The sequence below is a fragment of the Trachypithecus francoisi genome, unplaced genomic scaffold (genome assembly GCF_009764315.1).
Source record: "Trachypithecus francoisi isolate TF-2019V2 unplaced genomic scaffold, Tfra_2.0 Lachesis_group6, whole genome shotgun sequence".
NCBI classification, from domain to species: Eukaryota; Metazoa; Chordata; class Mammalia; order Primates; family Cercopithecidae; genus Trachypithecus; species Trachypithecus francoisi.
Window position 1 is genome coordinate 25,806,489 of NW_022681471.1, and position 21,804 is coordinate 25,828,292.

The 21,804-nt window shown below is 42.5% G+C and overlaps 1 protein-coding gene across 4 annotated transcripts in view; it reads right to left on the bottom strand.

Moving 5' to 3' along the window:
• The window catches only part of FHL1 (four and a half LIM domains 1), a 69,015-nt gene that overhangs the window by 36,407 nt on the left and 10,804 nt on the right, over positions 1 to 21,804 (bottom strand). For 2 of the 4 annotated variants that reach the window (XM_033201731.1, XM_033201726.1), the window contains exons 1-2: positions 11,939 to 12,028; positions 5,481 to 5,554 (exon numbers count right to left, since the gene is read on the bottom strand). The gene's annotated coding sequence lies outside the window, so the exon portion shown is untranslated. Of the gene's footprint in view, positions 1 to 5,480; positions 5,555 to 11,938; positions 12,029 to 21,804 lie in introns of those variants that run through there. The other 2 variants (XM_033201730.1, XM_033201725.1) reach the window with 1 other exon arrangement.

Here is a 21,804-nt window from a genome sequence, read left to right on the forward strand (position 1 = left end):
ATTATTATTAAAGGGTACCAATCTTCGTGCCTTTAGCCATATATTGCCAAACAATGTTCCAAAAGACTTTGTACCAACTTACATTGCTACCAGCAGTGAATAAGTGCATATCCATTTCAAGTTAACCATATTAACATTGGGTTTTCTTTTTGTACTTCTGCTAACTGAGTAGAAGTGTGCCTTGTTGACGTTTAAATATGCTTATTTTTGCACACCAGTGAGGCTGAATGTTTTCCATGCATTTCTTTACATTGTGACATAACGCTGAGTGTCTTTTACCCATCTATCAATTGGATAATTCATTCAGTCAACAGTCACGAAGCACCGACCGCGTGCTAGGCCTGTGCACACCTTTCTTACAATCTGTATGAGCTCTGTGCATGATATAGAAATTAGGTATCTCGTCATATGTGCCACAAATTTTTCCTGGTATGCTTTTTCATGTTAATTATACTTTTTCACTATAGGACTGTATATATTTGAAACTGTTGATTTCTTTCTTTCCAACTTTTTAAAATTATTTTGTAGCTTACAAGGTTATCATATATCCAGGGATTTGATAATTATCCTGTTTTCTGTGGTCTAATTTACAAGTTTGCTAACAGCCCCATATTTTCCTAAATTTTCTAAAATTAAAAGCTCTAATCCCTACATTTCATGATTCTTGAGCATATCTAGCTTTTTTTTTTTTTTTTTTTAACCAGAGGCACTTAATTTAAAACAAATTTTAAAATCAGAGTTAGATTTATCTTTTCCATGTGCTATACTGTATTGAAAATAATTGATTTTTCACCTCCTCTGCTCCAACTCAAAGTAGATCCAGATTTATCTGGGAAGATTCAACCCAAAATACCCTAGTCCATATCTCTTTTTCTTTCTCAGGCCAGAGAAAAGTGAATGTTCTAAACATTAGCACCATCACTGCCTGACTCATTTTTCTTAGAACGTTGCTACTCAAGGAGAGGCAGGTCCTCAGATCAGCAGTGGTACAACCTGGCGCTTGTTGGAAATGCAGAATCTCAGGCCTTACTCTTGACCTGCTGCATCAGAATCTGCACATTAAAGTGTGAGAAGCACCAAAGTAGACTATAGGAATCCTCCAGAATAAAATAAAACACCCATACCTGTTGATGCTCCTTCTCTTAATCAGGTACCATCATCAGAAAGTATCCTTCCTCTGAAATGTTTGCCCTCAACCCTTTTAAAGCACCTCCTCAATATGACTGTCACCCTATATGTCATGCCCCTGAAAATTAGCAAGCTGGTATTTTGAGAGAAAGGATGACCTTAAGTTTGCAATCTCAGTTTTATCTAGACCTGGGGTTGAAAACTCACATGTCTATAGGGGTTAAACATTCAGATAATGGCAACCAACCCTTGTCCTTAGTGTCAAGGAGACTACAGAGACTGCCGGAGACTGTGGCAAACTTCAGAGTTCATGCTTTAGCTAGATAAACTGCAGCCGGCCAGGCATGGTGGCTCATGCCTATAATCCTAGCACTTTGTGAGGCCGAGGCAGGTGGATCACAAGGTCAGGAGATCGAGACCATCCTGGCTAACATGGTGAAACGCTGTCTCTACTAAAAATACAAAAAATTAGCTGGGCGTGGTGGTGGGCGCCTGTAGGCCCAGCTACTTGGGAGGCTGAGGCAGGAGAATGGTGTGAACCTGGGAGGCGGAGCTTGCAGTTAAGTGGAGATCATGCCACTGCGCTCCATCCTGGGTGACAGAGCAAGACTCCATCTCAAAAAAAAAAAAAAGAAAAGAAAAGAAACAGCAGCCATTTGGCTCCAGCCTAGTGTAACCAAACAGGAGTGAGGGCTCAATATTGCCAGATCTTCTGATATTTCAAGAGAAGCTGAAAAATTTGGACTTCAAAAAATATGAAATCTTTCCATTTTTAAATGCTGGCAATTAAAATTTTAAAAGAACACCTCTGTGTGCCAGATCCAGTCCACCAGTTTGAGACCTTGGCTCTAAACTGATTATTTCCAAATTCTCTAAGTCTGTGTAACCCATCTGTGTTGATTTTCCTTCTTATTGCTAGTGCACCAAGGAGAGGCTATATCAATACAAATGGCACAAATCACTTTGACTACTGTATTTTAAAATTTTGTTTTGTGAATATTAAAAAACTGCCAAATCAATAATGAAAATGACCATATGTCAGTGATACAAATATCTCCTACATGTGAAATACATGTGTAATTAACAATATTGTCACTACTATGGTACAAATACTCAAATTTAGCCCAGTTCACGTATGTGTTAAGAATTATGTGTTCAAGCTTGTGTTCCAAATAATTCTGTAAACTAAAAGGCAGCCAAATGGAATAATTCTAAGTTTCTGAATAATAAAGTTTATGATAAATACTGTACTAAAAGGGGATGCACCATCATTTAAAAGAACAAAATAGGCCAGGTGTGGTGGCTCACGCCTGTAATCCCAGCACTTTGGGAGGATGAGGCAGGCAGATCCCTTGAGGTAAGGAGTTCGAGACCGGCTTGGCCAACATGGTGAAATCCTGTCTCCACTAAAAATACAAAAATTAGCTAGGCATGGTGGCACGCATCTGTAATCCCAGCTACTTGGGAGGCTGAGGCTGAGGCAGGAGAATCGCTTGAACCTGGGAGGCACAGATTGCAGTGAGCCGAGATCACGCCACTGCACTCGAGCTGGGCGACAGAGTGAGACTTCATCTCAAAAATAAATAAATAAATAAATAAATAAATAAATAAATAAATGAACAAGATATCCTCACGTGGAAACAGCAAAGCCCATTTTACTAAACTGTTCAATTATTCCAAACAAACATTTTAAAAATAGAGTGTGAAACGCATAGTTTACATTTATTTTCATTTTAGGGCCTTCGGGTCCCAGGGACAGCTGCATCCATGGCAATTACTGAATACTTTATTTGCACATGCTTATATGGAAGTGGCATAAATCATAGGCTCAAAAAGTAGAGTAGAGACGGGGACTTGGAACTGTACCCCTGCATCCATACCTGTCTACTGAATACTGGGCAATATAATCGAGAAAAGCAAAGCCATTTTCGGTTTCCTCGTCTGCAAAAGGGAAAATAATCTTGGCATGTCCCACCCTTGAAGAATATCAAACCCAAAATGTATTTTTTGTTGTTTTTGTGCTCACCACTACATTCCTGCCCTCGCCCATAGTAGGGCTGAAAGAATGAATGAATAAAAGAAAGGAAGAAAGAACACAAGATGCAATTGTGTAATCCTATATATTTCTGTTACAGGGAAACAGAATTTAACAGATTTGGCTGGGCACAGTGGCTCACGCCTGTAATCCCAGCCCTTTGGGAGGCCGAGGCGGGCGGACCGCTTGAGGCCAGGAGTTTGAGACCAGCCCAGCCAACATGATGAAACCCTGTCTCTACTAAAATTACAAAAATTAGCCAGATGTGGTGGTGTAGAGACGCCTGCAATCCCAGGTATTTGGGAGGCTGAGGCAGGAGAATTGCTTGAACCTGGGAGATGGAGGTTGCACTGAGCCGGATCGCACCACTGCACTACAGCCTGAGCGACAGAGCAAGACTCCAAAAAATAAAAAATAAATTAAAAAAAAAATAAAACAGAATTTAACAGATTCTATTCAACTGACACACCTGAGAAACTCGCTGCTCTAAAAGAAAACCCAAGGACACCAAGTTTTGGTCAACGTAAAGATGTCACTGGGGTGTGCTTGATATGATAAAACCACTTGAAATGTGTGCTTGAAAAACTTCGATTTAAATGTTCCATTTTAAGAATACAGCCCTTGTACACATGGTTTCTATCAAAGTTTTCTGCCGATAAAGCTGATCGAATTTGCAGATTGCTATGGAATTACTAAGGGCAAACAATGCATGTGAATAGCCAGGTCTCACCTAGCTGGCATTTCCAGCTGACGAGAGGATGTCTTCATATCTCCTTAAAGAATCTTTATATCTTTCTATCTCCCTTCTTTATATCTCCTTAAAGAATCTAGCCTCTTTTCTGTGGGAAAATAAAAATAAGAACTGGGAAAGGGCACAGAGTTTAAATCTCTGCTCTTTCAATAGGGTTCACCCTCAGAGGAGGCTGACAGAGAGTCACAGCCTCCTACTTGAGCCAAAGCAGATTGTTGGTTTTCTCTATTGGGGTTAGATCTGAAGATTTGTATTTTTTGAAGATGGGTTTCTATCATTTATTTCTAAGCTTGAAAACAACCATTACAGGTAAAGGCTATGAATGAGAGCTACGGCTGGATTTAGACCCAGAAATGAAGATTCCATCCCCAGCAGCAGAGGGAAACTGATGAAAGCTTTTATCACTGAGCCTGCTTCAAGCCCCAGGGCCTTGAAAGGACTTATGACTACCACCATAATTAATGAAATGGATAAAATTCAGGTTTAGCATTTCTAAAAGTTTGTCCTATGCTTTTTACTATTTAAGGTTTAATACATTTAGGTATTTGAAGAGGTATTTTAAAACCTGGGGGGAATTCTGCAGCAAGTAGACATAACAAAGGCAATTCTTGTCACCTGGTGACCGTGTACCCTAACTGAAATCTAGGTATCTACACTGACCATGTGGCTGCGTGCAGGGGTGGGCAGAGTGAAGGTGAAGGCAAAAACACGGCAACCTTTTGAGGGATGAAATGGCACATCCTGACAGATACAGTGCTGGCAAAGGTTACATCCCCTCTTGTGAGCGCACGGAGACCGGGGCACAAAAAAGGAGGGACCATTCCTGTATTGTGCCTGGATGAGCCTTCTCTTAGATGCCTTCCTTTCATTATTTTCAAAGGTCAATGTCCCTCTCTCAAAGAGAAAATCGGGTAACCCTGAGTCATCACAGAGTATAAACAAGTCACTGTGGCTAAATGAAGAGGACAGAGAATGCTTATCCAATATAAGGATTGGAAGGTCTTACTCAACCTGGTTTCCCACAGGTTGTTCTGAACTTGAGGGAAAATCAGAAGAAAATCTCCTGGACCCTATTAATGTCACCCAGCAGAAGCACTCTTTGGCCTTCTATCACCAAATTTTGCAGGGCCAGTCCTGCACCCTGGCTCCTTCCACCCACAGAGAAAGATTCCTAATAGCAGATCAGGTCAACCTAACCTGGCTGGCAGCAGAAGTCTCCTCCGTCCCATCCCAGTATTTGCTCCATGTAGCTTTCCTGCTCCCTACTGTTCGTGCAGCGACATTAGCAGATCTTTATTTTCAAGCAGACCTTCAAATAGTTCTGTTGTGCCTAGCAAATTCCCTTTTCATATGCCCAGGTTGAAAGCAAATGAGATTTTCCCTTGAAAAGACATTCCCCCCGAGAGCTAATATTTAGGGTAAGCAGTGACATTGGTTGAGTCAATTAAAATGAACCTTCTGAAACCTCCTGTACAAATAAGGCCCTTTGTACAATGCCGCCCTTAATACCACAATTTGGAAGGTTGGAGATCAGTGTAAGAATTTGTGGCAATTACTAAAACTTACCTCACGCTGAATGTGTGGCAGATAGGATGTATTCAGCAAGGGCTGGATACGGTTGAAAACAACTTCCAAGGTGCCTAAGTTAGGGGAAAAAATGAGAATCAAGAGGCAAAGTTACCTTTTAGAAACAAAGTTCTGAATTCTAAAAAAATAAATAAAGTCAACTTTCTTTGAAATGGCTCATGGTAACACATTTTACTTTGTATTTACAACCCTTAGAGTTAAAGGAAAACTGCCAAGATGTTCTGCATATTTCTCCAAATGTCTGTTTATCATATAACATGAGCACTGGCAGTGGATCTGGCTCCCTCATTATCAAGCTGTATTAGCTCAAACACTCAGCATTGTTAGGGGAGTGAGCTCATGGCCTATTTCAGTTTTAAATTAACATTTGGCAATCACCCGGGTAATCAAAACAAATGACTCAGTCGTTTAGAATAGATTTATTAGTTGAGCCTTTTTTTTTCTCTCTCTCTCTCTCTTTTAACATCTTTAGAATATTTTGCCACAGGAGGGCTGTGATCCAGCCAGAATGTAGAGCACAAGTCACCAGAGGAATATTTAGAGGGGTTGCCATGGAGATGAGGTGCCCTGTGACCGCTGAAGTTATCTCCAATCAACAGCGGGATTAGGATGCAGACTAGCGGGCAGACTCATCCCAGGGCGAGGGTTCTGCACCACTAGGAAACAGGGGTGCCCTGTGCCTTTCCCATCCCTGACACAAATATGGCCCGCTACGACATGCTGCCCTCCCCAAGCCCGTGCAACCTCCCCACAGGCCCAATCACATCTCTGCCTTCCGCCCCCAACCCCACGACTTTTATTCAGAAAGGACTGGCTGGGGCAAAGGAGAAAGGGAGTGTGATCATTGTATTATGCCAAAAGTGTGAAATCCTAGAATTCACACCAAATGCCACTTTTAGATCAACTATGAAAATGTATATGAGCGAATGAAATCTGAGGAAAAGACAGTGCCCTGGCGGGGGACCCGGTCTGTTTTTTCACTGCTCTATCCCCATACCCAGTCAGTGCCTGGAAGACAGGAAGCTCTCAAGAAGTATCGATGAAAACAGGGCAAAAATAAATCAAGGATTACAACCAGGTGTGTAACCACCCCTCCCACCCCACCCTCCAACCACTTCCAGGCTGATCTTCACACAGGCAGTGGTTATAGACGGAAAAACCGTTAATGTGCTGGTAAATAAACAGCTGAGACAGTTGGTTCACTAGGCTAATGGGTTCATCTGTTTAGAGATCCTGACGATGATTGTCAGGATCGGTGTCAGGAAGACAGGGCTGAAGACAGTGCTTCCCAACTCAAAATAGATAAATATGCTGACTATAGGGACAGAGTTCTTGTCTGTCAGGCCAAAAGCCTGGAGGAAGGCAAATTTTGTGCTCACGGTTAAGCACTAACATTTGAAAGCAAATGTTTTAAAGTGACTTAATTCAAAGGAACACTTTCTAGTTCTCCTCCCAACTGTACTTAAGTAGAGACAGTATTTCCATATTCTATCATATGAATCTGGATTGTTTCATATTAGCTTTTGTTTGTCCTGAAAAATGTTAAGTATCTTGGTGGCAGGAACAAATATCATTATTTCATTTCTATCTCCCGGTACTTAGCATGGTATATTTACACAAAAGGCTTTACTCCATCTCATCTCCCATCACTACACTACACTCATATAGAACTCACTGTTTCTAGAAGATTCCACATCCTCTCATGCAGCTGCAGAAGGAATGCAGCATGGCACAGCTATTCACAGCAGGGGCACCAGTGTCAGACTGCCTGAGCTCAAATACTGGTTACACCTCATACTACCTGTCCAGCCTCTATGAGCATCATAATGGCCACCTACCTCATAGAGGTAAGGAGGTACATCCATGTAAAGCATTTAGCAGTGCCGCCCCATACAAGGTACCCACTGAATGTAATATACATACTTATTACTGTTATCATAGCAGGCAAAGAGTCAACTGTTATCAAACGTAGACAATGATTTCACATGCCACCACAAACGCTTGACACCAAACATACCTCTCTTTCAATTCAATCCAACTGAAGCTTCAAACCTGAATCTGTCACACACTAGTCTTATCATATTTCATCACACTCACCCTTCTGGAATTGATTTTTCCAAGAGATGGGTACAATTCATACTGATTCTACTTGAGGGAATCTGATTCTCTTTTTCAAGAACCGGAATCACTTCCTTCCTAAGATTCCCACCTTGCCAATGACTTCCCTGTCATCTCTCTGTGTGTTCCTCACCTCTGCACATTCCAGTTTGGAAGGGCTACAGGTGGGGAAGGGACAGGGAAAGTGTCTTCTAGTAACCAGACTGGGACCCTGGCTATTCTCTGCAGAAAACATTGTCGTATCCTATCATATGAATCTGGATTGGTTCATGTTAGGTTTTCTTAGTCCTGTAAGATGTTAGTTAAGTATCTTGGTGGCAGGGACAAAAAAAAAAAATCTCTCATTTTGGCTGGGTGTAGTGGCTCCCACCTGTAATCCCAGCACTTTGGGAGGCTGAGGTGGGTGGATCACGAGTTCAGGAGATCAAGACAATGCTGGCCAACATGGTGAAAACCTGTATCTACTGAAAAAATACAAAAATTAGCCGGGCATGGTGGCATGCATCTGCAGTCCCAGGTACTCAGGAGGCTGAGGCAGGAGAATTCCTTGAACCTGGGAGGCAGAAGTTGCCGTGAGCCGAGATTGTGCCACTGCACCCCATCCTGAGCAACAAAGCAAGACTCCATCTCAAAAAAAAAAAAAAAGTCTCTCATTTTTCACTTCTATCTCCCAGTACTTAGCATGGTACGTTTACACAAAAGGCTTTACTCCATCTCATCTCCCACCACCATACTCCACTCATACAACTCACTGTTTCTAGAAGATTCCACACCCTTTTATGCAGCTGCGGAAGGAATGCAGCATGGCACAGCTGTTCACAACAGGCGGACCAGAGTCAGACTGCCTGAGCTCAAATACTGGCTCTGCCTCATATTACCTGTCCAGCCTCTACCAGCATCATAATGACCACCTACCTCATAGAGGTAAGGAGGTACGGCCATGTAAAGCATTTAGCAGTGCCTCCCCCACACAAGGTACCCATTGAATGTTAAATACACACTTATTACTGTTATTATAGCAGGCAAAGAGTCAAACTGTTATCAAACTTGGACAATGATTTCACATGCCGCCACAAACGCCTGACACCAAATATACCTCTCTTTCGATTCAATCCAACTGAAGCTTCAAACCCGAATCTGTCACACACTAGTCTTACCATATTTCATCTTACTCACCATTCTGGAATTGATTTTTCCTAGAGATGGGTACAATTCATACTGATTCTACTTGAGGGAATCTGGTTCTCTTTTTCAAGAACCAGAATCACTTCCTTCCTAAGATTCCCACCTTGCCAATGGCTTCCCTGCCATCTCTCTGTCTGTTCCTCACCTCTGCACATTCCAGTTTGGAAGGGCTACAGGTGGGGAAGGGACAGGGAAAGTGTCTTCTAGCAACCAGACTGGGACCCTGGTTATTCTTTGCAGAAAATATTGTCATATTCTATCATATGAATCTGGATTGGTTCATGTTAGGTTTTGTTAGTCCTGTAAGATATTAAGTATCTTGGTGGCAGGGACAAAAAAATCTCTCATTTGACTGGGTGTGGTGGCTCACACCTGTAATCCCAGCACTTTGCGAGGCTGAGATGGGTGGATCACGAGGTCAGGAGATGAAGACCATCCTGGACAACATGGTGAAACCCCGTCCCTACTGAAAAAATACAAAAATTAGCCGGGCATTGTGGTGTGCGCCTGTAACCCCAGGTACTCAGGAGGCTGAGGCAGAGGCAGGAGAATTGCTTGAACTGAAAGGCAGAAGTTGTGGTACGCGGAGATTGCGCCACTGCACTCCAGCCTGAGTGACAGAGCAAGACTCTATCTCAAAAAAAAAAAAAAAAAAAAAAGTACCTCATTTCATTTCTGTCTCCCAGTACTTAGCATGGTATGTTACACAAAAGGCTTTACTCCATCTCATCTCCCATCACCATACTCCACTCATATAGAACTCACTGTTTCTAGAAGATTCCACACCGTTCGTGCAGTTGGAGGAGGAATGTAGCATGGCACAGCTGTTCACAACAGGGGCACCAGAGTCAGACTGCCTGAGCTCAAATACTGGCTCTGCTTCATATTACCTGTCCAGCCTCTGCCAGCATCATAATGGCCACCTACCTCATAGAGGTAAGGAGGTACCTCCATGTAAAACATTTAGCAGTGTCTCCCCCACACAAGGTACCCATTGAATGTTAAATACACACTTATTACTGTTATTATAGCAGGCAAAGAGTCAAACTGTTATCAAACTTGGACAATGATTTCACATGCCGCCACAAACGCCTGACACCAAATATACCTCTCTTTCGATTCAATCCAACTGAAGCTTCAAACCCGAATCTGTCACACACTAGTCTTACATATTTCATCTTACTCACCATTCTGGAATTGATTTTTCCTAGAGATGGGTACAATTCATCTGATTCTACTTGAGGGAATCTGGTTCTCTTTTTCAAGAACAGAATCACTTCCTTCCTAAGATTCCCACCTTGCCAATGGCTTCCCTGCCATCTCTCTGTCTGTTCCTCACCTCTGCACATTCCAGTTTGGAAGGGCTACAGGTGGGGAAGGGACAGGGAAAGTGTCTTCTAGCAACCAGACTGGGACCCTGGTTATTCTTTGCAGAAAATATTGTCATATTCTATCATAATCTGGATTGGTTCATGTTAGGTTTTGTTAGTCCTGTAAGATATTAAGTATCTTGGTGGCAGGGACAAAAAAATCTCTCATTTTGACTGGGTGTGGTGGCTCACACCTGTAATCCCAGCACTTGCGAGGCTGAGATGGGTGGATCACGAGGTCAGGAGATGAAGACCATCCTGGACAACATGGTGAAACCCCGTCCCTACTGAAAAAATACAAAAATTAGCCGGGCATTGTGGTGTGCGCCTGTAACCCCAGGTACTCAGGAGGCTGAGGCAGAGGCAGGAGAATTGCTTGAACTGAAAGGCAGAAGTTGTGGTACGCGGAGATTGCGCCACTGCACTCCAGCCTGAGTGACAGAGCAAGACTCTATCTCAAAAAAAAAAAAAAAAAAAAAAAAGTACCTCATTTCTGTCTCCCAGTACTTAGCATGGTATGTTACACAAAAGGCTTACTCCATCTCATTCCCATCACCATACTCCACTCATATAGAACTCACTGTTTCTAGAAGATTCCACACCCGTTCGTGCAGTTGGAGGAGGAATGTAGCATGGCACAGCTGTTCACAACAGGGGCACCAGAGTCAGACTGCCTGAGCTCAAATACTGGCTCTGCTTCATATTACCTGTCCAGCCTCTGCCAGCATCATAATGGCCACCTACCTCATAGAGGTAAGGAGGTACCTCCATGTAAAACATTTAGCAGTGTCTCCCCCAACAAGGTACCATTGAATGTTAAATACATTTATTACTGTTATCATAGCAGGCAAAGAGTCAAACTGTTATCAAACGTGGAAAATGATTTCACATGCCGCCACAAACGCTTGACACCAAATATACCTCTCTTTCGATTCAATCCAACTGAAGCTTCAAACCCGAATCTGTCACACACTAGCCTTATCATATTTCATCTTACTCACCCTTCCGGAATTGATTTTTCTTAGAGATGGGTACAATTCATACCGATTCTACTTGAGGGAATCTCGTTCTCTTTTTCAAGAACCAGAATCACTTCCTTCCTAAGATTCCCACCTTGCCAATGGCTTCCCTGCCATCTCTCTGTCTGTTCCTCACCTCTGCACATTCCAGTTTGGAAGGGCTACAGGTGGGGAAGGGACAGGGAAAGTGTCTTCTAGTAACCAGACTGGGACCCTGGCTATTCTTTGCAGAAAACATTGTCGTATTCTATCATATGAATCTGGATTGGTTCATGTTAGGTTTTCTTAGTCCTGTAAGATGTTAAGTATCTTGGTGGCAGGGACAAAAATTCTCTCATTTTGGCTGGGTGTGGTGGCTCACACCTGTAATCTCAGCACTTTGGGAGGCTGAGGTGAGTGGATCACGAGGTCAGGAGATGAAGACCATCCTGGACAACATGGTGAAACCCCGTCTCTACTGAAAAAATACAAAAATTAGCCGGGCATTGTGGTGTGCGCCTGTAACCCCAGGTACTCAGGAGGCTGAGACAGGAGAATTGCTTGAACCTGAAAGGCAGAAGTTGTGGTACGCGGAGATTGCGCCACTGCACTCCAGCCTGAGTGACAGAGCAAGATTCTATCTCAAAAAAAAAAAAAACAGTACCTCATTTCATTTCTGTCTCCCAGTACTTAGCATGGTATGTTTACACAAAAGGCTTTACTCCATCTCATCTCCCATCACCATACTCACTCATATAGAACTCACTGTTTCTAGAAGATTCCACACTCTTTCATGCAGCTTCGGAAGGAATGCAGCATGGCACAGCTGTTCACAGCAGGGGCACCAGAGTCAGACTGCCTGAGCTCAAATACTGGCTCCACCTCATATTACCTGTCCATCCTCTACCAGCATCATAATGGCCACCTACCTCATAGAGGTAAGGAGGTACCTCCATGTAAAGCATTTAGCAGTGCCTCCCCAACACAAGGTACCCATTGAATGTTAAATACACACTTATTACTGTTATTATAGCAGGCAAAGAGTCAAACTGCTATCAAACGTGGACAATGATTTCACACGCCACCACAAACGCTTGACACCAAACAGACCTCTCTTTCGATTTAATCCAACTGAAGCTTCAAACGTGAATCTGTCACACACTAGCCTTATCATATTTCATCTTACTCATCATTCTGGAATTGATTTTTCCTAGAGATGGGTACAATTCATACTGATTCTACTTGATGGAATTTGGTTCTCTTTTTCAAGAGCCAGAGTCACTCCCTTCCTAAGATTCCCACCTTGCCAATGGCTTCCCTGCCATCTCTCTGTCTGCTCCTCACCTCTACACGTTCCAGCTTGGAAGGGCTAGAGGTGGGGAAGGGACAGGAAAGTGTCGTCTAGTAAGCAGACCAAACCCTGGCTATCCTTTCCAGAAAGTCCTTGCATTTCATGTTCTCTGACACCCTCCAGAGGGCAGAAGAAAGAAAGGCCCAAAGGCTGAGGAGGCAAAGCTCTCACATGGGATCCAACTCAGGCCCATGCGGGAGCAGTCTTCCTTCCACAGTTCATGGTTTCACCACCCAGAATTAGTCCACAAAGAAGGAGAAATGTTGGCAGTCAGATCTGAACTGCCTTTGTATCTCCATTTCACTTTATCTTCTGTACTAGCATGTCCCACTTAACATTAGCTGGGGTCGTAAGGCTGAAGACACTTGTGGTGGGTATATTTGTGTGTACTTTTCAATCTGCAGCATGTAACTGTGTCTCTGACCAGAACATCACGTAAATTATGTTGACAATATTGTGCAAGGTAAAGAAAAAAAAACAAAACAGCACCGAAACACACTGGGTAAGATGACAGCAAAACAATGCAAAATAAAACTCAAACACTTTAGGGTTAGTCATGCTTTCACAGAGATCATGATAATCGTATCCCACCATGACAGAATTAATAAGTGAAAATAGACAAACCTCTTATATTATTCCAGAAGAAGCCAAGAGTTACTTTATAGTGACATTTAACACATACAATCACTCTCCTTCAGGTTTAGCAAAAGTATTGTGGTCATGGACACTGCGGACCCTTATCACTATTGACAACCAAGCTTCAATGATCCCCACATCACCAATCAATTGGATGAATTACGTGGAAAAGAAAATCTAGTGACAACAGCTGCTTGAATGAACTAAAAGAAGAGTCAAATCAATCAAAAGAGATGATCCCCCACAGACTCATTGTCTCCTCTCAATTCTTTGAATGTGATTGTCATGGTAACGACTCCTTAATCACATCCTTCAGAATATTCTCTCCTACCCAAGAAATCAAAGAACAGTGAATTCCAAACATCTGCTTAATTAGGTACACTTGTGATGGTACTAGGCGGCACAGACTTCTCATTTACCTCACTTTTATTCAAATACTTATGCTACTATAGAGGTCAGAAACATTGGCATGTGCACCATTAAAAGCACATTTTAAATGTTTGCCATAAAAGGCAATAATAAATACAACTGAGATAGCCACTGGCTCATTTTCTTTAACAAAAGAACTGGTAAACTGGCTCTCATTCGGCAAAATACTTTATTGGAAATAAGCAGTACAGATTAAAGATGCCTCATTTTAATAATTCCAACACAATCAAGATCCACAACATAATCAAATCTTTAACAGTATATTCATTTAATAAACAAGCAAAAACTAGAAGGATATTACCAGTTATAGAAATACAATAAAGTCCAGTTTTGTGTCCTTATATTTAGTATAGAGTATCATCTGGTGATATACTCTACACTCTTGTCTGGAAGATCATTTACTCTACATATTTCTATATTTATTTTATATGACATAATCATTCCTCACAATTTGGAAAGAGAGGAATTATCCTTATCCAGTTTGGGAAAATATGGGTTATATTTTTAAAAGTTATCTACTAGATATAATAAAATTTCAAGTTGTGATTAGTCCAGATTTTTCTGCAGATTTTTGCACTTCCTTCCAAAACTAAAATGCACACATTTACCAAAGTTGGAGTAGTGAGTCATTTTTAACCCTGCATAAGAATATATGCAACCCTTTAAAATACTGAGTCTGCTTTCATAGATTTTCAAATTAGTAAATAAAAGGTGTCTTTCCTTCCAGATGTGGCATGACTAGAAACAAACAAAAGGCCCCACCATGCCCTAAAAAGATACCAAGGAGCTCTTTCTGTGAGCCATTTCTGGATGCAAATTTAAATAATTTTGGTCATAAAGGAAGAATAAGTATATTGGGGGAAAAACACAAAGGGACAAATATATATATTTTTAACTGGAATATTAAAGCCTTAAGAATACTTACGAATAAAAAGGCCATCAAAAATAGAAGAGGCAAGGAGCAGTGGTGCATGCCTGTAATCCCAGCACTTTGGGAGGTCGAGACCAGCCTGGCCAACATGGTGAAGCCCCATCTCTAGTAAAAATACAAAAATGAGCCAGACATGGTGGTGCACACCTGTTAATTCCAGCTACTTGGGAGGCCGAGACATGAGAATCACTTGAACCCAGGAGGCAGAGGTTGCAGTGAGCTGGGATTGCACCACTGCACTCCACCCTGGGCAACAGAGCAAGACTGGGTCTCAAAAAAATAATAATAATAATAGAGGTAACTACAGTTATCAAGCACAAAGAACAAATTGGAACAAAGCAGAAACACAAATCAAATGGCAAAATCTAGCAAGAAAAATGGAGCAGCAAATATTTGCTAAAGTCAAAGTAAAACCTTGAAATTCTTGTCCTTTGCCCTAATGTTCAATGGTATTTTTGTTTTGTTTTAAAAATGTGAAGACTGATGTCCTCTCAATGACTATTACAGCAGCTCCCAAATAAAACAAATGATAAAATAAAAACTCACTTAATTGACTGATAGGCTTGAATTACTCATTGCCAAGTTTACAACTTTCCCACAACTCCAAGCATTCTTTCCTTTAAAGAAAAGCAACATTTTTTCCCTCTGACATGATGACCATGAGTAGCTTTTGAGGTGACTATAATTCTGTATTCTTCTATAACTTGCTATGGATCACCTTCGCATTATAACTCCTAAATCAAAGCAACAAAAAACAAAGAATTGTACAGATCCATACATGACAATTTTGCCAGATGCATCTAGAGAGCACTGGCCCTCCCATAAGTCTGAGAGGAACTCCTGAACGAAAGACATTCTAACACTGCTGTTACCCCAGCGACCATCGCCAAACCCTGCCCATTTTTCCTGCAAAAGAGCTTTCACACATTTTCTTCCTTATAATTTCATTTCTATGGTCCTAATTGGGCCCATTATCACTTCACACCAGACTATTTCATCAGTTTCTTAACTATGGGTATGCCCTCTTCTTCATATATCTAGTGTCAGAATCATCTCTCAAATGTTCAACCTCGAATGTATCACTCCCATTGTCAAAAACCTTTCTCCATTGTAATCTAAAGGCCAAGTTTCTTAGAGTGAAATTCAAGCCTCTGGCTTTGGCTGACTCCCTGCATCTGAGGTTCACTGCCGCTAGAGAATGACAGAAGTCTTGGCTCATGCCACTTTCCCCTAAGCCAGTGATTCTCAAAATTGGCTGCACCTGGGGAGCCAAAGCAACTAGTGATGCCTGGGTGCCTGCTACGGTTTTTAATGTGTCCAAGATTCAGGTGTTGAATCTTAATGGCCAATGTGATGGTATTGACAGGTGGGGCCTTTAAGAGGTGGGGTGATTAAACTGCGAGGGCTCCTCCCTCGTGGATGGGATTAAAGCTTGAAGAGAGCCTTTGGCTCTCTTGCCCTTTTGCCTTACACCACATGAGGGCAGGGCGTTCCTCCCCTCTGGAGGCTGGAGCAGTAAAGTGTCATCTTGGAAGCAGAGAACAGCCCTTACCAATCGAACCTGTTTGCACCTTGACCTTGGACTTTCCAGTCTCCAGAACCGTGAGAAATAGATTTCTGTTCTTTATAAGGTACCCAGTCTCAGATATTCTATTATAGCAGCACAAAGCCAGTGCCCCACCCCCAACAAAGTTCCCCTAGATGAATCTATTGTATGGCAGAGGCTGAGAATCACTGCCCCAAATTCCTATAGCCTGTAATTGTCAGACTTTATTGTGCCTCAAAAATCTCCTGAGAGAGGACCTTGTTAGGACACAGATGGCTGGGCCCCATCCCCAGCATTTCTGATTCCCTAGATCTGGAGTGGCGCCCATGAAAGTTGCATTTCTAACAAGCTCCCAGGTGATAGCTCACTGCAGCCTCCTGGGCTCATGTGATCCTCCACCCTCAGCCTCCTGAGTAACAGGGACTACAAACACACATCACCTTACCAGGCTAATTTTTTGTATTTTTTGTAGAGACAAGAGTCTCACCATGTTGCCCAGGCTGGTCTGGAACTCCTGGGCTCAAGCTTCCGTTTTCCAGAATCTCTTCCACATTTATGAATCAACCCACAGAATATCTTAGAGATGATCTCGTTCATTTGCCTTTTTATAAACTGAGACCCAGAGTGGGGAGATGATTTGCCCAAAGGTTCCAATGCTTAGTGGCAGAACTTGGGCTAGGATTCAAAACTCCTGACTCCCTCCCCACACCCTACGCAGTTCAATACTCTTTCCACCACATCCTTCATGTGTCTTGAACAGTTTCTCCAATTAGAATGGGTGTTCTTTGCTTGAAGAGATTGCTAGTATTTTGAGAAAAGGTCTCTCTCTCTGTCGCCCAGGCTGGAGTGGAGTGGCACAATCTCAGCTAACTGCCACCTCCATCTCCTAGGTTCAAGTGATCCTCCTGCCTCAGCCTCCTGAGTAGCTGGGACCACAGGCAGACGCCACCACGCCCAGCTAATTTTTGTATTTTTAGTAGAGATGGGATTTCACCATATTGTCCAGGCTGGTCTCAAAGTCCTGACCTCAAGTGATCCGCCCGCCTCAGCCTCCCAAAGTGCTGGGATTACAGGCGTGAGCCACCACGCCCGGCCTTGAAGACATCACTGTTGTTTTAAGGCTCCCCACAGCATCTAGCAAACCTAGTCAAGTGCCTTCTCCTTAGAGTAAGCACTCGATAAATATTTTTTATTTCATCTTACTAAGTACTCAGCCCCATACTTTTCCTAAATTGTCATTGTCACTCCATGAACTGTTTCCTACGCTTCAGCAACTGGGCAGCTCTGCTCCCATCAATTAGCCCTGGAGCAAATCCTTCATATCAGCATGCATGCTGCCATTAACTGCTATGGGGATAATCATAAACACATAAGGAAAATTTAGGGGGGTTTTAAAGTCGCAGGAATGATAATTAAGTGTGTAAGGTAACAAAATTCAACTTTCAAATTGTATGTCAGAAAACGTTTACAAAATACCCTAAGTCTCATTTAATACCCAACAAACCACTGCAGCAGTCCAAGAATTATAAAGTATGTTGCTCTGGTACTTTGAATACTTCAGCCAATTATTTTCATGCTGAGACCCTCCTGGTTCCTTAACAGAAAATTCAAAGGAAGATGGATTAAGGGTAAAGAGGAGACAGAGGGAGGGGAAGATGAAGAGGAGCCAATAGGTGGCAAGTAGCAGGTGGGTGAGCAACAAGGGGGCAAAAGGATGCTGTCACATGCCGGTCCCACAAGCCACTGCCACTACACCTCCTCAGTCCTTCCAGATACTTACAGTAGTTAGGGAGCATGACTATGCTAGGCCTAATGACTAACCCAGCCTGTCTATACCTGGGAAACAAACATATTATGATTGGGTTAGATGGTGACTTTTGCCATTTTTCCAATCAACAGGAATTGCAGTAAAGTCATGTCAGCTGCAGGATTTGGTATCAATTGTGAAGCTGACTGAAAGAAATCCAGTGGCAGTGCCACCATTTGGCTCACTACTGGCATCAAGTGACCAGTCAGCCTGGCCACTGAACTGGAATCCCAGCTTCCATCATGAAATGGGACTTGAGGGAGAAGTTATTTTTATCCTCTTTCTCCCCTTCCTCATCAAAATCTGCTTCTAACAGGTGGTACCACATATATAGTCAATTCAGGCAACCAATGAAATTAAGAAAAATAAAACTTTGTCTAACAATAGATATAACAATGAGTATACCTGACAGATCTGTACACAAAGAATTATTTCCAATATACAAAATAAAGTTTAATAAGCTAAACAAGCCAGGAGTTTGAGACCAGCCTGGACAATATAGCGAGACTCTGCCTCTACAAAACTAAAACATTAGATAGGTGTGGTGATGCACACCTATAGTCCCAGCTACGCAGGAGGCTGAGGCAGAGGGAATGCTTGTGCCCAGGAGGTCAAAGCTGCAGTGAGCCACGATCGTCACTGTGCTCCAGCCTGTGTAACAGAGCAAGACAGAGTTTCAAAAAAAAAAAAAAAAAAACTAAACAGAGGAACTCTATAACCAACTCTTCCCTTTATTGGTATCTTTCAGCTAATCACATGAACTATGAGATTTTTCACCCCAGGTCTTATCACAGACCTGACAGACAACCACTTCTTTAAGATACGCAGTGCTGGGGTTATGGCTCCCATCTGCCTTCTAATCCTAATGGCTTCTCAGTCCTTTTTCTTTCCTTTGCAGTTGCAATGCTCCTCTCAGACCTGATCCTCCCCTCAGCCCCACTACCACTTACCACAGAATGTTCTGTTCTCACAGCCAACTCAGGAAAGCAATGCGTACTTGTAATTGCCCATCATAGCTACCCAGGTCCAACATAAAGAAACTATTTACATTAATGACTATAAAAACTGAATGTTTGGGCCGGGCACGGTGGCTCAAGCCTGTAATCCCAGCACTTTGGGAGGCCGAGACAGGCGGATCACGAGGTCAGGAGATAGAGACCATCCTGGCTAACATGGTGAAACCCCGTCTCTACTAAAAAATACAAAAAACTAGCCAGGCGAGGTGGTGGGCGCCTGTAGTCCCAGCTACTCGGGAGGCTGAGGCAGGAGAATGGCGGGAACCCGGGAGGCGGAGCTTGCAGTGAGCTGAGAGCTGGCCACTGCACTCCAGCCTGGGTGACAGAGCGAGACTCCGTCTCAAAAAAAAAAAAAAAAAAAACACTGAATGTTTTCACACACGTTTACTGTAGAGCTGGTCATATTGAGTAAGTGCATGGAAGTTCGGGCATTGGGTCTACGCTCCTACAAGCCATGCAATAACAGCCTTTGGCCCAAAGCAATTGAACTCTCACCTGGATATTGGCTTGGAGTGGGCATAAGCTCACCAACTGTCACTGTTGCTAATGATACCACAAATGCAAGGGTCAAAAAGGGCCCACTGGGTTGTAGGGCAGGGGATTTGCAAAATCTGGGACTCCACTGCAAAGATGGCATGATGTTTCAAGGGTGGCATGTGAAGTCCCAACCCAGTGCTCCCACTGACCTATCTACTGACTATTGTGCAACTAGACATAGCATTGGAGCTACTGGGCAGCCCTCCTGGAACCTCATACTTCCCCTTTTCAGGGGCACATGCCACAGGTTACATCACTCAACGAGAAACACATCTCTTATTTCACTCATTCTGAAAAACAAACACTGGAATTTATTTATTTATTTATTTATTTATTTATTATTTAAAACAAGGTCTCACTCTGTCTCCCAGGCTGGAGTGCAGTGGCGTGATCTCGGTTCACTGCAACCTCTGCCTACTGGGTTTCAGTGATTCTCCCACCTCAACCACCCAAATAGCTGCGAATACAGGCACATGCCACCACACCTGGCTAATTTTTGTATTTTTAGTAGAGATGGGATTTCATCATGTTGGCCAGGCTGGTCTCAAACTCCTGGCCTTAAGTGATTCACCCACCTCGGCCTCCAGATTGCTGGGATTACAGGCATGAGCCTTTTAATTAGTAGACTTTTTTTTTTTTTTTTTGAGACGGAGTCTCGCTCTGTCGCCCAGGCTGGAGTGCAGTGGCCGGATCTCAGCTCACTGCAAGCTCCGCCTCCCGGGTTCACGCCATTCTCCTGCCTCAGCCTCCCCAGTAGCTGGGACTACAGGCGCCCGCCACCTCGCCCGGCAATTTTTTTGTATTTTTTAGTGGAGATGGGGTTTCACAGTGTTAGCCAGGATGGTCTCGATCTCCTGACCTCGTGATCTGCCCATCTCAGCCTCCCAAAGTGCTGGGATTACAGGCTTGAGCCACCGTGCCCGGCCTAGTAGACTATTTTTTGAGCAGTTTTAGGTTTACAGAAAAACTAAGCAGGAAGTACTGAGTTTCTGTATGCCTCCTTAGCATCCATCTCCCAGTTTCCCCTATTATTAACATCTTGTATTGATGTGGTACATTTGTCCCAATTGATAGGCCAACGTTAATACATTATAATGAACTAGTGTAGGGTTTACATTAGGGTTCATTCATTGCGTTGTGCATTTTATGGGTTTTGACAAATGCTGAAGGGGTTCTTTATTATCTTTATGGCCCATTCTGAAAAACAATAAATCACCTTATCTCAGGACAATTTTAATTGCTTTACAGTTATCAAAGGAAGTTTCCTAGGAATATTATAATGTAAACTATTCACTTATTTTTAATGATTCATGGTTTCAAAGACGGTCCATAACACAGCCCAACAAGTATATTCAACTTTGATTCTCCAAAAACCATCCTTTCACAACTCTCCAATCTCCAGTACAGCTCGAAACTGGAAAGGTGTGTGAAGAAGTGTTGGATCACAGGAGAAACAGCCTCCAAGACGCTAGACGCTATCTGACACTTTGGAATTAGTCTGCTGCCCTCTCAGTCTGGAGATGTTTATAAAAATGGCTTTCTCGTGAGAAAGCAGAGCAGTGCAAGAGAAGTGGCATCAGGATATGGGAAAGACACGGAGGAGGAAAATCAGGGAAGGAAGATAGGGCAGAAACAGTAGAAATCGAGAGTGGCAAGAGGAGACTAGACGCATGCCAAAATAATAGCAACAGAACAGAGAGCCAGCGAGATAGTTTTTGACACTTGGATTTTTCTAGAAGTTGATAAACAAAGGGGCAAACTGCATCTCAATGCTATAGCCTTTAAATTGCCCAATAATTATTAGTTCAATTAAATATATCAATGAGAATAACAGCATATGAAAAGCTTGCTTTTCACCTAACTTTGTAAAGATAGTACACCTTTCATGCACAAAAAAATTCCCTCTGAAGCCTTCAAATATTTTAGAATCCTCAAGGGATAGGGTTATTAATACATAGTAATTTTATACAGAAACATATATACACACACTAGCTGGAGGGATGGATGGATGGATGAATGATTAGATAGGTAGACAGAGAGACAGATAGATACATATAAAATCTTTATCTCAGTCTTCATTTGTACTTTACATATAAGTACGAAGCAAAATTCAAATTTTATTTTTCCGGGTCTTGAGGGATTTGACATCTCACTGTAACTACTTGAGAAGAACATACACTGCTTTTCTGTCTATCAGAATTGTTTTTCTCTTGGCTGTAATTTCTCTTCAATTCAAGCACATAATGAAACTATTTACTAAATAGCTTCTTTGCAGAGGATCAGGGAAAGATTCTAGGAAATCAGTACCTAGAATTTCTCTGTAATATTATTTTAAACATAGAGAACACAATTGCATTTTGGATGTAAATATAGTCTTTT